Genomic DNA, 14,678 nt, shown 5'->3' with positions numbered 1-14,678 from the left:
GCCACTCCATGAACCAGACCTGTGCATCTCTGAATTCGTTGAGAGACCGAATGAGCTCCTCTGCAGTAGGTCCAGTGAATGGTTGAGTAGGTGGGGAATGTTATGCTTTATTTTTACACTGCAATTTAGATTTCAGATTGAACATACCCCACCCAAATGTAACTCTTTCTGCACATGTTACATCTGCCCCACCTGCACTGCATATGGTTTTGGACATTAGAGAGAGATTTTGCTTTTGCGAGCTAATGTGAATTAGGCCCTTAGTGGTGTTTTCATTCATAAAAATGCATTTAACATTTAAACAATATAAAGCATAAAGGATACTAGAGAGTAGGGCTGGTCATCGGTGCAGTCACCATCAATGGTTGCAATTGATGGCGATACTGCAATCAGCCATAGATAGTAACAAGCTATGTAATGAATGACCAGAAATAGTTTTACCTATCGATGGTTATCCATTGTCTTTGACCGACTGGCCCGTAGGGACAGGGCATCATGGTTGTGGGGGGTGCAGCTATGTATGCACCATGCCCCAGCACCTTGATAAAGCAATTAGTTCTACTGTGCCATCGATGGTGGTTCTCCCCCATCGATGGCAAAAGCTTTAAAATGTATGTGGTATGTGATTAGCATAAGAGCCCTTGAGTCCATGGGTCCACACAACACACAGAGCACCCATGTTTAAACAAATGAAGCCTCTGGGGTTGTTCTTAGAAAATCCCTGCCAAATAGAGGAGGGGGCCTGGACATAGAAGCTGCACAAACATCTCTAAAACCAATATTTAAAATTAAACATTTTTAATAATAACAAAGATGAGTTAGAAGCAGGGACAATAATTGTATCCCTTACCATGACTGCTGGGGGTTGCTGGTCAGTCCGTGTCTTCAATGTGTGGCCCAGACAGGACCTCTGGAGCAAAACCTTGCCGCAACTCGTCCGCATATCGGAAATAAGTGAACATGTTTCCCACGGCTGCCTCCAGTTTTTTAGCTCTCCTTATGTTTCTCAGTAATTTTATTTTTGGTTATTCTTACGATATCATTGAACCGCTTTTTAAAATTATTTAGGTTGCAGCGATAAGGGATGACAGCATTCACAGATTCAACCACAGTCCTTCACATTGCCTTCCTTTATGCTGCCGAAGAACAGTTAGCACCTAGCAGTTTATCATACACTCTTACCATGCTGGAAACTAATGCACAATTTTCTTTAAAAGTGAACCAAATATTGCATCCACTTGCAGTTTTCCCAGGGACTACATCCCATCATTGCTGTCTTGTTTTGCTAACTCCACACTGCTGCCAGCAGATTTACTGGCAGCCTCCTCCCGAACTACCTCCTCTTTCCTCTGCTTTCTCCTAACAAACATTTTTTGTTGGAGATGTGTGCTCCGCAGCCATCTCCTTTAAGTGGCAGCAGCATCATTAGCCCAATGGCTGTGTCCCCTTGCACTCCTCATCCTGCCAGTGGGCAGTCCCCAGCTTCTCCATGCGCTGTCACTCTTTTGAGTGACAGCACACCCTCCAGTCAGAAACCAGCGCACCTTTTAGTGTCAGGCAGCGTGCTCTAAGTGGGTGTCCCACGCTCTGTGAGGAGAAACAGTCAGCACGCATCCTGTGTTGTGAGGGAAGCCTGGGCTGCTATTGCAGTTCCAGGAACGTATTCCCATCGAGACCATAGCTAAGGGTTCTGCCTTGATCTCAAAGGGTGCAAAGTTTAAGAATCATAAGTTCAAGCATTTTGTATGTCCCAAGATAAGACACAAAGCTTCAGATTGCAAAATGAAAAATACCAGTGGTGCGCAGAAGCAGCAAGATGAGTCAGCACTGAAAGTAGCATACAACTACAGGAAGGATTGCTGGTATGTGGACTTGGGAGCCACTAGGCATTTTAGCCGCAATCAACATTGGTGCAATTATTTGACAGTGTGTGAACCCACAACAGTTCGAGGGATTAGGAACAAGGTCCTTCCTGCATTACAAGCTGGGTAAAGCACAGTATGTTTAAGAGTTGGAGCAGAAACAGTTTTTACAGACATCCAAGATGTGTTGTTCATGCCAGATTTGGGAAGCAACCTCATTGCCATCAGCATATGGGAGGAAAAGGTCACAGTGTCCAATTGGAAAAGAGCAGGTGTATGGTGCATAATAAAAGAGGGACTGTAATTGCATCAGCAACATGATGCAACCAACTGTACTATACTGAGTGTTCAACTTTGATGGACTCTGAGGAAGACAAATCAATGGAGCTGTGGCACAAATGTTTAGGTCATCTGGGATATGACAACATCTAAAAACTGATGAATGGAATGGTGACAGGTTTCACCATGAGCAACGCTAAAAGATCTGTGTGCGAGAGTTGCATAAAAGGAAAGAAAACCTGTAACCCATGTCCCAAGTCAGTCAGTAGAGCAGAGACGTCATTAGCTTTAGTGCACACCAATATACAGTATGTAGTCCAATGGAAGAGGAATCGATCAGTGGCTACAGATACTTTATGATTCTCTTCGAGGATGCAACAAGAACAATGCACATGTACTTCAAAGAAAAGAGGGAAGTAGTCAGAAAAATTGTGGAGTACAAAACCTTAGTGGAGACCTGAGATCCGACAATGGCGGAGAGAACGACAACAAAGTATAAGCCAAATTCCTTAAAAAATATGTCAGAGAGAACAATTGCCTACACACCGGAGCAGAATGGCATGAGTGAGCGGCCAAACCGCACAATTGTTGAGAGAGCACGGATGATGCTGAGTGATGGTGGCCTGGAAGAAAGATACAAGTTACAGGTTATGATAAGTACCTGCACCATACACCTGTACCACACACCTGTATGCACCTGAAAATACAGAAGTAGACTTAACAAACTTCCTGAGGCGCAGCTAGTCCAGATGTTTCTCTGGCCGTCAGTACTTCATTCATTCTTTCTGTTAAATTTTCCGATGGTTCTCAGGAAATTAATCAAAGAAGAAGTCACCAATTAGATATAGACTCAATGAAAAGTGATTCAGAAAATTCTGCTACTGGAGTGAAGTAGGAGAGCATAGACGGGCGTACCCTACTCACAGCGTGAAAGGCACTGTATGTGCACGTAGCGGGTACTTGTTCCGTTGGTTGTTTCTCTATGGCCTCCTTCTTGACTCCCAGTGATGTGTATACCATAAAAATAAAGAGTGAATGATAATGTGTGACTCTGTTTACTTATACTGTGAAATGATTTAATCCTCATGACATATCATGGGAAAAATCTCCTATAGGCGCACCTCACTCACTTGCAGCAAGGGGGAGGCACACACATAAAGCTTTCTTTTCCTATTTAGTGCATCCAATACATATATAGGTGTAGTGAAAAATGGAAGGCGTACCCGTAGCGGGTTCTTTGCCTTTGTGTCCTTTTCAGGTATTTGCAGTGGTCAGGATTTCTCCATCCAAAGTGTATATAGATTAAACAGAAAAAACAAGCAATGTGTAGTCTCGTCACAACTCCTAATATATCTATCCTAGATTTATAAAGTAGTGAATTCTTTACCAAAATATATGGTAATGTAAGTGTACAGTCGTACCGGGACTCACACTGATTGGTGCTCTTTACATGTGCATAAAGGTATCTTTATGTGCTTCTTAATTGTGAACAGATATCCTTCACCAGGTGAAAAAGATCAGAATTTCTATACCCTGTAATGGTGGAATGTACTAAATAATAACCGTATTGGCGTACCGGACTTACGATTAAGTAAACCTTTACACTCCTGTAGCGTTTCTTTAGCCCTGTGCTGCTGGTGATTGCTTGGAATTCCTCATCCAGACATATAGTCGGTATGCACAGGGTAAAAAGAAAGATATGGAAGTGCAACTGGAAGTGCAACTGGGCTGAACAACACACATAACACTCAATGCTGACACAACAGTAGAATGGCAACACAGCTGGAAAATAGGTGGTGATATTGTATGGTAGTAGAAGTATCATAGAAACACACCAAGGCTGGCAGCACTCAAGAGAGTGAAAAACACAGTGTAGACAAAGTGCACCTACTGGGCTTGGTAGAAGTATGTGCACTGTCAATGCAGCAGGGTAGGAAGGCAGTATGGCTTATGTACAGTAGGTATGCACTACTTCTGCACAATGTGAGCGAGTCTCTGTCAGTTCCTCTACCATAGTGACTCTAGGGCTGACTTAATGTCACACTTTACCAAATTATATATCACAACACAGAACAGAAAAAAAAATCATCAGAACACCATTGAGTCATTACCATTTGATGGGGACAAACAATGGAGTGTCACCAATGAATGGTTAAAATACTGTACATCAAAAACATTTTTGACTATTACATGATGATGACTATCACTAGTGGCTACCAGCATCATGTAAGGAAAAGAGTCTGGGGGGGGGGGGGGCAGCTTCATGGAAATGACCTGAGAGTAACTAACGTAATATTTATGTGCCACCGAATTTAGGAGCAGGCTACACAGCAAAAGCAGCACGGCAAGGACACTCTATCACTGCACTATAGTTTGGCACTGAAGAAGTTTGGCACTGAAGAAGTTTATGAATGCCACCGGGGGATGGACAACCAGCAACCAGCTGCAGTCGAAGACCATTATGTAACGCAGGTCTGGCCTTAGGGGATACCAAGCAACAAGTCACCCACTAATCCCATCCCACCCCATGCTCTGGACTAGGACACAACTAAATCAAAAATCTAAAGTGCTTTGTCTGGTATATAAATAAAATGTGGGGCTATGACATACCGGCTGTAACCCTGCAGAAGTGCTTTTTTGCCCTGAGGGGGCCAATTTGTGTGTTTTGTACTCTGTGGGGGCACTCCAAATATTCTCTCACAGGGTGCTAGAAGACTCATGGCTGGCTCTGGCCACAGGAGTACAACCTCCACCAGTCACAAGTGAGTTTTGTTACTCCTTACACCTGCTTTGTACACTGACTGAACTTTCTCCATTTAATTGCTACCTTCAGTAAGATTACTGATGATTTATGAACTCCTTACAAATCTTGTCTCTCCCTTCATTTCTTAGGATGCCCACTCAACCATATCCCCGATCACCACATTATTAATATGCATTTCCATGTACATCTACCCACACTACACTCACACACTTCATCTTACTAAACTCTGCCTCACCTTTGTATTTTCTTTTGTATCTTACAACTCTTCCCTGCCCTTATTAACAACAAGCTGGCCTTTTTTTTTACTGCTTCAATCCAGCTTTCTTCCAACTCAACTGTTAACTGTTGGAGGCCTCCACAGCCTCTGTTAACTGTCTAGATAGCTAAACTCAATGTCATGTTTGCTGTTATTGCATCTAATCACTTTCCATCTAGAATGCAAGCTCTCACCTGCAGGGCCTTGTACTCTACTCATGCATGTCCACTCTTGTTTGTTTACGTTATGTCCCATGGTTAATTGTTTCTGTATGCTACTGTATGTGACTTGTTCTACTTGGATCCATGCATGTATAATTTTATTTTGCTTATCATCACCTATTGCATTGTGTGTATGATCACCTTTCTAATGAATGTCTTCATTTGCATGGTTTGAAATATGTGCCCTATTAATTCATACCCAGAGCTTAAAGTGGTCCTGGAGAGATAGCGGAAATCTTTTTCCTAAAACCCCCCCCCCCTTCCCCCATTAGGCAGAGCAATTTGTGGAAGGGAGGGGTGTGGTCACACAATAGTAATGCCAATTAAAATGACAACACACACAATCATATTCACATTACACTGCATATAGTGCCCTTGATTTATATTAAATCACACAGTAGTGCCCCTTGTACACCCACAGTTGTGCTGCTTATACACATTTGTCTCTGTCACTCCAGCAGTTCACTGTCCATGCCCTGTGTTCCTCCAGGAGCTTCCCCACCTCTGAGTCACTCCAGCCCCCTCTCACCTGTCTTCAGCAAGCACAGAGCCTGCTTTTTTAGTGGCTCTTCTTCACTTCAGCAGCGGTGATGGCATGACATCACATACGATGTATCAGACTTTACTGTTGGAATTACTGTTCAGGGCTGTGGTAGAGGTGGAACTCAGTTCCTCCTACCATAAGAGGTGGTGGAATGAGTTCCACCCCATTCCTCCTCACTTTAACCCATGCTAAAACCTTTTTTCTACTGTAACTTTGTATTGTATGTTAATGCTATGTGTCCATAGTATAAATCTGAATCATGTTTTCATTTTTGAATTTTGTAAATGTGTACTGTCATCTCCCTATATATGGGGCTATGGATAAATTGTGGCGTCACATAAATAAAATATATATACAGGTTGAGTCTTCCGTATCCAAACTACTTGAGGCCAGAAGTAGTTTTAGATTGTTCCGTATGTTGGAACATTTGCAGACATAAGGAGATGTGTTGGGGGTGGAACTCAAACATAAACATACAGTAGAATGCATTTATGGGTACTTGTTTCCTAGGAGGGCGCCCATCGCATACCATCGCATGCCTTAATTAGTGGTATGCGATGGTATGCGATGGACCCGATTTTCGGGTCCTAAGAGCCGAACTGTACAATTTAAAAATAGCATCGCATGCCATCTGGTTGCATGCGATGTGATCAATGCGATCAAAACTATGTAACAAGATTAAAATCGTGGGTGCCGTGCTAGGAAACAAGTACCCATTTATGTTTCATATACACGTTATGCACACAGCCTAAAGGTAATTTTATATAATATTTGTAATACTTTTGTGAATTAAACAGTTGTGTACATTGGACCATTAGAAAGCAAAGCTGGCACTATTTCATTCATGCTCCAAAAAGTCTGTATTTTGGAACATTTTGTATTTTGGATGTTGGATGTTGGAGACTCAACAGTATAAATATAACAATCCCATGCAGTGCCATCAATATTTTTTATATGTTTAGGATGCTGACTTTATTTTATATTGATAGCAGGAACATTGCAAGTATTCTACAGACTACAATGATGTATGTGCTGTTATTATAAAATATATAAATTCCTGACATTACTGCACTGGAATCTGCAGCAACTTTGTTAATGACAGCAATGATTGAGAGTTAGATCCAGCAAACAGCGTGGGAGAGGTGCTACTTTTCTGCAGTCTAATAGAAGTCGTACAGTGTAGCCCATGTGCTGAGAGGAAGAACACTTCCTGAGAATTACACATTGCCGTCAAAACATATTTTCTATACATATACAATATAATTAAATCTGGGATAGAGAAAGAAAAAGGATCTTTATGAGAATCCATTGTACCGCATGGCAGAACCATAATGCTTAAAGAGTGTGTGGGCTCCTACAGAAGGAAACACAGAATTGACTTGGGGGCTCCATATTTACATTAATATTGTAATATACAGGTAGATCTTTTGCATGTATCTTCTCTCTGCTTTCAATATCATGGATGGATTTGGGACATTTGGTAGACAGTGCATATATCAAAGGCCAACATGCACACGGTTGACATGAAAAATGTTGTTACATTTAAAAGGTTGACCTTAAAATAGTCAACAGATGAAAAGGCCAACATGCACTTTTTAGGTTTTTGGTGGTGTCAATTTTTATCTTGTAGCTTTTGTACCCCAATTAGTGCAACACGTCCCCTGACATGGCACCTTTCACTCGTCATGCTTCGGGCACTTTCCCATTCATAGGGATTTATTCTGGTTCTGGTTCTGCAAAGGCAATTCTCTCTTTAATGGACCAAATGCACTGGGGGGCTGATGTAACATGTGTTACATCTTCCCCGCCTGCAGTGCATATGGTTTTGCCCATAAGAGAGAGAATTTGTTTGCCTTTGCGAGTGAACCAGAATACACCCCCCCCCCCGCCCCCCAGTCCATTTGAAGTTAAAATATGAAAAGTTCAAAACAATAAAAACAATTGTAAAAAACTCATGTCGGCTATTTGCTGTGTCAACGATTATCATGTCCACCTTTTGACTATATTGACCTCATGCTTGTCAAACAATAATGTTCGAACTATTGACTGTCAACCTTATTATGTTCTGGATACCATCCTGCCCAGTATGTCTGAAAGGTCTCCTGCTCACATGTCTGAGCTGAAGGAATCACTGAGCTTACAGTTGGCTAAGCCAATCTACTGGAGCAGCAAATTCTGATGCACCGATTTTTTAATGATCATAAAGATATAGGATAATCAATAGCATTACTTTCAAATGGGATAATTCCTCATCAGCATTGTAGCAGTTAACTATACTGTATCTTTTGTGTAATCTACTGATGAACTCCCATGCTGCAATAGAGGGTTTTTACAACCCTTTGTAGGATTTTCAGGCATCATGGTGTTGCTATTTTGATTCACAACAGTATTCATTACGTAAAGAACAACGGAAGACGCCGAAGGGAGGTTATTAATTGCAGTTGGCAAATATTGTTAATTTAAGTTTGATCTCACTGTAAGATCACAATTCACAACATTCACGTGCTCCTCAAGGTTTTTGAACAACTTTCAAAAGTGATCAAGAGACTAGTATGATCAGAAGTCTTTAAAATTACTTTAGATTTTCAAATAGATCTCCTCATTCTTTCTCGACCTTGATTTAAGATCTTGAAAACTTTCCTGTCTAAATTTATCCCAGTTGAAATTTCTGACATTAACATATGCAAACATTGAGGGTTATTTTGGTTCACTGTTTCTGACAAATTCCTTCTTAGAAGGACAAAACCATGTGCACTGCAGGGGGGGGGGGTGTAAAATGTGCAGCGAGAATTCGATTTGGGTGAGTTATTTTGTTTCTGTGCAGGGAAAATACTGACTGCTTTATTTTTACACTGTAATATAGATCTCACTTTGAAGTAAAATCCCACCCAAATCTAATTCTCTCTGCACAAGTAACATCTGCCCCACCTGCAGTGCACATGGTTTTGTCCTTCTAAGAAGGAATTTGTCAGAAAGAGTCAACCAAAATAACCCCCCTATTCAACGTGTGCCAATATTTTCGACAGTTTGAAATTTCATCACACACCTATTCAATGCATCTGTTTTCAGCCACAATGTATAACAGATGTATAAATTATATATAGATTAGGATTATGAGGATATACTACGCTAAGGTTTAGACATCAATGATACCTGATGAAACATCAGGGGGCATTTATGTTCTAATCAGATACCCATATTGAAGAATGTGGTTATTGGACACCATCCATGCATACCATTTACAGTCACATGAACCGAGATGTGTCACATACTGTGTCACAACTGTTTTATCCCCCTTGACACTAGGGGTAGTGTCTTCTTTTTACAGTTATAATTCAATAACATATTAAGGGGTCTATACCTAGAGATAAAGTACTAGGCAATCATCTCCTAACTACCATGTTACAGACTGTGTTTGGAAATTGACAGCAGATGGTTGTTTGGTACAGTATCTACCTCAAAAAGTCTTACTACACACTATAAACAACTATAAGTTCAATAACAACCCATCTGCACACATCATTCTGAACAGAAACCATGATAACATTAAAAAATATTAAATTCACTGCTACACAAATATATATAAAGCATTATATTGACTGACAATGTAGGACAGGGCTCAAAAGGATCAACATAGTTGGTTTCACTGCTTAATATTATAAAAAAAAGTGTAGACTTTACCTGGAATGTGGGAGGGAGTGTGGAGAAAATAAAGTTGCAGATGTAAAAGGGCAAAAGAAATTAAGAGCTTTGCATTGAGGGTGATGCATTTAAAATGGATTCTGTTCGGCATAGTTAGCAGGTGAAGGGATATGCAGAGAGGAAAGGCAAAAGGTTTGGCAGCATGAAAGAAATATACAGTCTAGCAACAGCATTAATGGCAGATTGAAAACAAGACAGTTTATCACTTCACAAGCCTAATAAATCTGCCCCTGAATGTGTGGAAGATATGAGAGAGCAGTAATCAGGGTGTTGTCCATGCAGATACTTAATGAACTGAGTGGTGTTGCCAAAGGTGAATGAGATATCAGGAAGGATGGAGACATAAGAAGGAGTGAAGACAATCAACTCAGACTTCAAAATGTTTAGCTTCAGAAAGCATTGAGACTTCCAAGAGAAGATAACACATAAACAATTTTGGTACTTGCGTATTATCTGGGCGCCCGGTTTTTTCATTGCATGCCACTACTTAAGGCATGCGATGCGATTTTTCATTGTAAAGACCCGATTTTTAATTGTATAGTCACCCATGGGTGATTTCATACCCCCACTATACAACTACGCATGGAGTTGATTTTATATAGTGTGGGACAGAGAAGTTACCTTCTGATTTATTAAAGAGAAAGTCATTGGTTACTAGAGTCAGGGTGGTTACTTTAGATTGTGCAGGGCGAAAGCTGGACTAGAAAAAAAAAATAGTTAGCTGAAAGAAAAAAAGGAGAGGCAGATGTACACAAGCCTCTTGGGAGTTTTAAAGGCACAGTGAAGAGATTGTGCAGTGTGCCAAGGCTTGGTTAAGCATCTACATTCTTTACAGTTCAAGTTCATATGGACCATACAGTACTGTATACTGTATTCCTTATTCTAGGCCCCCAGGCTTTTTATAAACAAGGGAAATCATGTACCTAATCCACATATTTTATTCAACAAGAATCTCATTCTCTTTCAAAGGGTAAAGCAATTCCTATCCATAACAAGTAATAGGCGCTGTCCAGGTGCTGAAACTTAATGGTTTCAAAAAGAATTACAAACTAAACAAAAAATAAATAGCATATCATTTAACAACACAATAAAATGTTAGGGTGACGGTGGACCTCACTATAGGTTTTTTTTTTTTTTATAATACTCCTTTTGGGCTGGTGATTACTGATCAGCAGTGTGTGACATCAGTACATTGCCAATGATGATTATCACAGTATCGGCAGTGACTGGGAGGTAAGACACATGGGCGGAGGGCCAATAGAAATGGGCATGACTATGTAGGTCACAATAGGGCAGAGTTCAGGTCCATGCTACCTGCACCGGTAGCATGGACCTCTTAGCAAAAAGATCAACCAAGGGTGGCAAACCATCAATGGTCTACTGCCATTCCTATTATCAGTGTTGATCCTTCTGGTACTGGATTTCCCATTATAATATTATAATAGGCAGCTACAGCGGCCAATCACTGGTGATGACAGCTAGTGGTGTCATGTTTCTGTGAAATAGATGCAAATGTGTCACGTGTGAAAGTAAGCTTACTGAAGTGCTTGCTTACAGTGGATTGCAGCATCTTTCTCTCCACATTTATCTGTGCACCACTTCATGTTCACAAAACTTTCATAATTGCAATGGCTACTGTCTGTTATATATAGTCTGACATCTACCCTGCTCCTTAACATTAAACAAAGCAGGTTGTTCTTTATCACAACATTAGCTCCCAGCAACTTTTTTATTTTATTTTTGTCATTGTTTTTTTATTTATGTATACTTTATTTCTGGTATAGCATATAAAAGCGAGTATACAGTAAAAGGCTGTATCCCACCTATTTCATGTTTTTAATGCATGGGATAATAGTGTTTGCCCTCACTGATATCAGCCCCCTGATTATTTTAGTTTTTCAGCATCTGGTACACCAAGTTCTTTTGTGCAGACTGACTTTTGTAGAAGACTGCGTGTTCTTTCCACGCTGCTAGGGATAAGCAGCTGTTCCCCTTGCCTGCAGTGTGTGCACAGCACAGTGAGAAGCACAGTTAGATTAGCAGTGGGTGCAGGAGATGCGGTATTACACTGACACCCTGGGAAATGGTATGTCACAGAACAAGCAGGGTTAGGTATGCTCTCTAGTGCAGACTTTGCTCATGCAACACAATAAAAAAAAGGGTTTTCGTCTTTAAATATATTTCACATATAAAAAGCATAATCTTCTACATGTAATATACCCCCCCCCCTTCTGATAAGCACATGCACCTCTCTGCCCTCAGTACCAACTAGTGTAGCTACACGTCACCCGTGACGCCCTGCACCCCAGGTCCCTGGCACTGCTGCTGCCGCTGCCCCTGCATGCAGCTCCCGGACCAAGGCGACTACTGCACCGGCTCCGTGTCCAGCACAGAGCCAAGTACACTGCTGCAAACCCCATATAAGGGCACGGGAGGCGTCAGCTGCCTCTCCTGGATGTACTGTACACACAGAGCAGGGCTGGTGGAGGAGACCTGTTCTCTCTGATAGCTCCTTCCAGGCATCTATTCCGTGCTCCCCCCCATACTCCCACTGCCCCCTCTCCGGGATCTCTCTCTTATTAAGCAGTCTTGGAAATGTGTGGATTTGGGCATTGGGCTGCCAACTTGTGTTCTGAGTATTTTTTTTAGATTGCATTTTGGATGTATCCCTTTATTTTTTTGGCTGTGGTTGTAGAAATCTGAGTCTTGTTGAAGCTGCTGGCTACAGAGGCTTCATTAACAACAAAGCCTTTATTCATTAAATGAAGGTACTGCGAAATCCTTCAGTTCAGCATTCCTCCAGCTTTTATTAGGCTAACTCCAGTATTTATGATCGCTGATCCTGGACATGTACAAGGTAAGGCAGAAGCAAGGTGCTGTGCTGAATTCCTATACAGCCTAATTGACAATGCTATAAATAACTTTTGCATGTTCTCTGTATTCCCAGCCTATTTCATTGTTTCATTCATTTTAACAATTGTCAAGAGACTTCCTTTTAATGAATCAATATACTGTACCACAATGTCCATTAGCAAATACCACATGCATGTTAAAATAATTAATATGTCCTAAAGTCTAGATTTAAGGTCCTGTGTTTGAGCATACATCTATAGAAATATACAGTATACATCTAAAGTGCCTTCTCAACTTTATATACAGTACTGTATATTATATTATACTGTATGATTGATTTCCCATTTGCATTGATAGTAATGTAGACTTTTTAGGTTCTACAGTACAGTGTCAGGAATGTGACTTTAGTAAATGTCTTCCATAAGGGTCTGTCAGTATGGTATACTGAGAGATCCAGGGTAAAGCACTTTTCCATGCACTGTGCAGTATATACTAAGCAAGGCGGTGTGGACCTGGACAGACAAACATAGGACACAATGGGGCTCATTGCATTTATGCTGCTGCTGTTTGATAAAAATGTCATGAACATCTGATATCTGTGTAGAAGTCAATGAGGCTAATTTATGCAGATAGAGGAGGTTTCTCAGAGGTAAATTCTCTATGTACTTACTGAGAACACTGAACCCCTATTCTTGTGAAGTCACTGTAATAAATCACTTGCACAGTCTATATAATGCTTAACAGCAATCACGGGTTTATCCTTTTTTCATTGTGCTAGGATGAAAAATGTCATATTAGCACACAGTACAGTAGGTGAGTAAATTGGAGCAAGACAGAATGACGTTTTGGAGATGGACAAGTTTTGCTTTAAATCATGACTCTGGGGATGAACTAGTTGAATGAATGGCTATATTGAGCTTTTACTGTTCAGCTCAGCCATGCAGTGTGCATTTTACATTTGCAGTGCAGGTTTTAACTGTTCCATTTCCAGAATGGTAACAGAGAACACTTCATTAGAGGTGAAGCAGCAGTGATATATTCAACCAAGTGTAGTCTGAAGTGATCTCACTAGGCAAAATATGAAATCCGTATACATTATTGTAGCCATTTGCTTCTCCAACCTGTTACTCATTAGCTGTGGCATGTTGTCTAGTTGAATGATGATTTTATATCTGTAACCAGTGGAAGTAAATTAAATTATAATTATTGAGATACTCTTCTTGCTGCCATCTGCCAAGTAGAGGTGGCCTTTATGTGTGACCATTAAACCATTCAAACGCCTTTCGTAAGACACAGTACCATTTATATGGAGGAAGATCTTACATAGACGTTGCTGCATTATTTTACCATTACTATACAGAACATGTAGTCACACAAATTCCTTATTTATATTGTTGGGAAGAGTAGGGATCTCTTAAATATATTCAGGATGTTAGCAGACCAATTGATAATATACAGACACTTAATGCAGTACATGAGAGTAAAATATAGGAGTTTATAGCATTTACAATAAAAGACTATGATGCTCTATATACAGTAACACCTGCTTGGTATTTACATGATTAACTCAGTGTAGCTTAGATATATTCCTCTTCTTCTTCTCCTCCTTCTTCTTCTTCTTCTTCTTCATAATAATAATAATAATAATAATAATGTTGATGGTGGGTACAGTATTAACAATAGCACTAGTAATATTGTCACTAGTCCATTTTAAAAGTTCAAATACCCCCTACACTGTACAGTATGGGAAATTGTAATGCACAGAAACCCAGTGTAAATAGACACTGGTAACACAGATGTCCCATCCAATATGTAAACTGAGTATGTTGAAGTTGCGAAGGTTAACATAAGAAGATATGCTTCTCTCTCTCTCTCTCTCTCTCTCTCTCTCTCTCTCTCTCTCTCTCTCTCTCTACCCCCCCCCCCCCCCTTTGACTTTTAGATCTCCACAGTGATTCTGTTATCACAAGGGTACACTTGCATAAAACCCTAAAGGTCTCTTTTAAAAATTGACAATATAGCACTTCAACAGTGTACATATCCCCGCTACCACCACCACCCCACCCCATCCTTCATCAAACTGAGGGATACTGTTACTCCAACCTACATATATAAAACAATGTTTCATGAAAATGTTGATGTCATTTGAACAAGACATTGGAACACATATTACTTGAAAAATGGGTTACACCATTGT

General features: G+C 40.5%; 1 protein-coding gene across 2 annotated transcripts in view; it reads left to right on the top strand.

Moving 5' to 3' along the window:
- Nucleotides 1-11,943: 11,943 nt before the first annotated feature.
- NLGN1 (neuroligin 1) overlaps nt 11,944-14,678 on the top strand; it is a 966,435-nt gene continuing 963,700 nt past the window's right edge. For both annotated transcript variants that reach the window (XM_083177733.1, XM_083177732.1), the window contains exon 1: nt 11,944-12,485. The gene's annotated coding sequence lies outside the window, so the exon portion shown is untranslated. The remainder of the gene's footprint in view (nt 12,486-14,678) is intronic.

The sequence above is a fragment of the Crinia signifera genome, chromosome 3, assembly GCF_055691185.1.
Source record: "Crinia signifera chromosome 3, ASM5569118v1, whole genome shotgun sequence".
NCBI lineage: Eukaryota > Metazoa > Chordata > Amphibia > Anura > Myobatrachidae > Crinia > Crinia signifera.
Note: the sequence above shows the minus strand (reverse complement) of the source record. Positions and strands in the feature narration are given on the sequence as shown.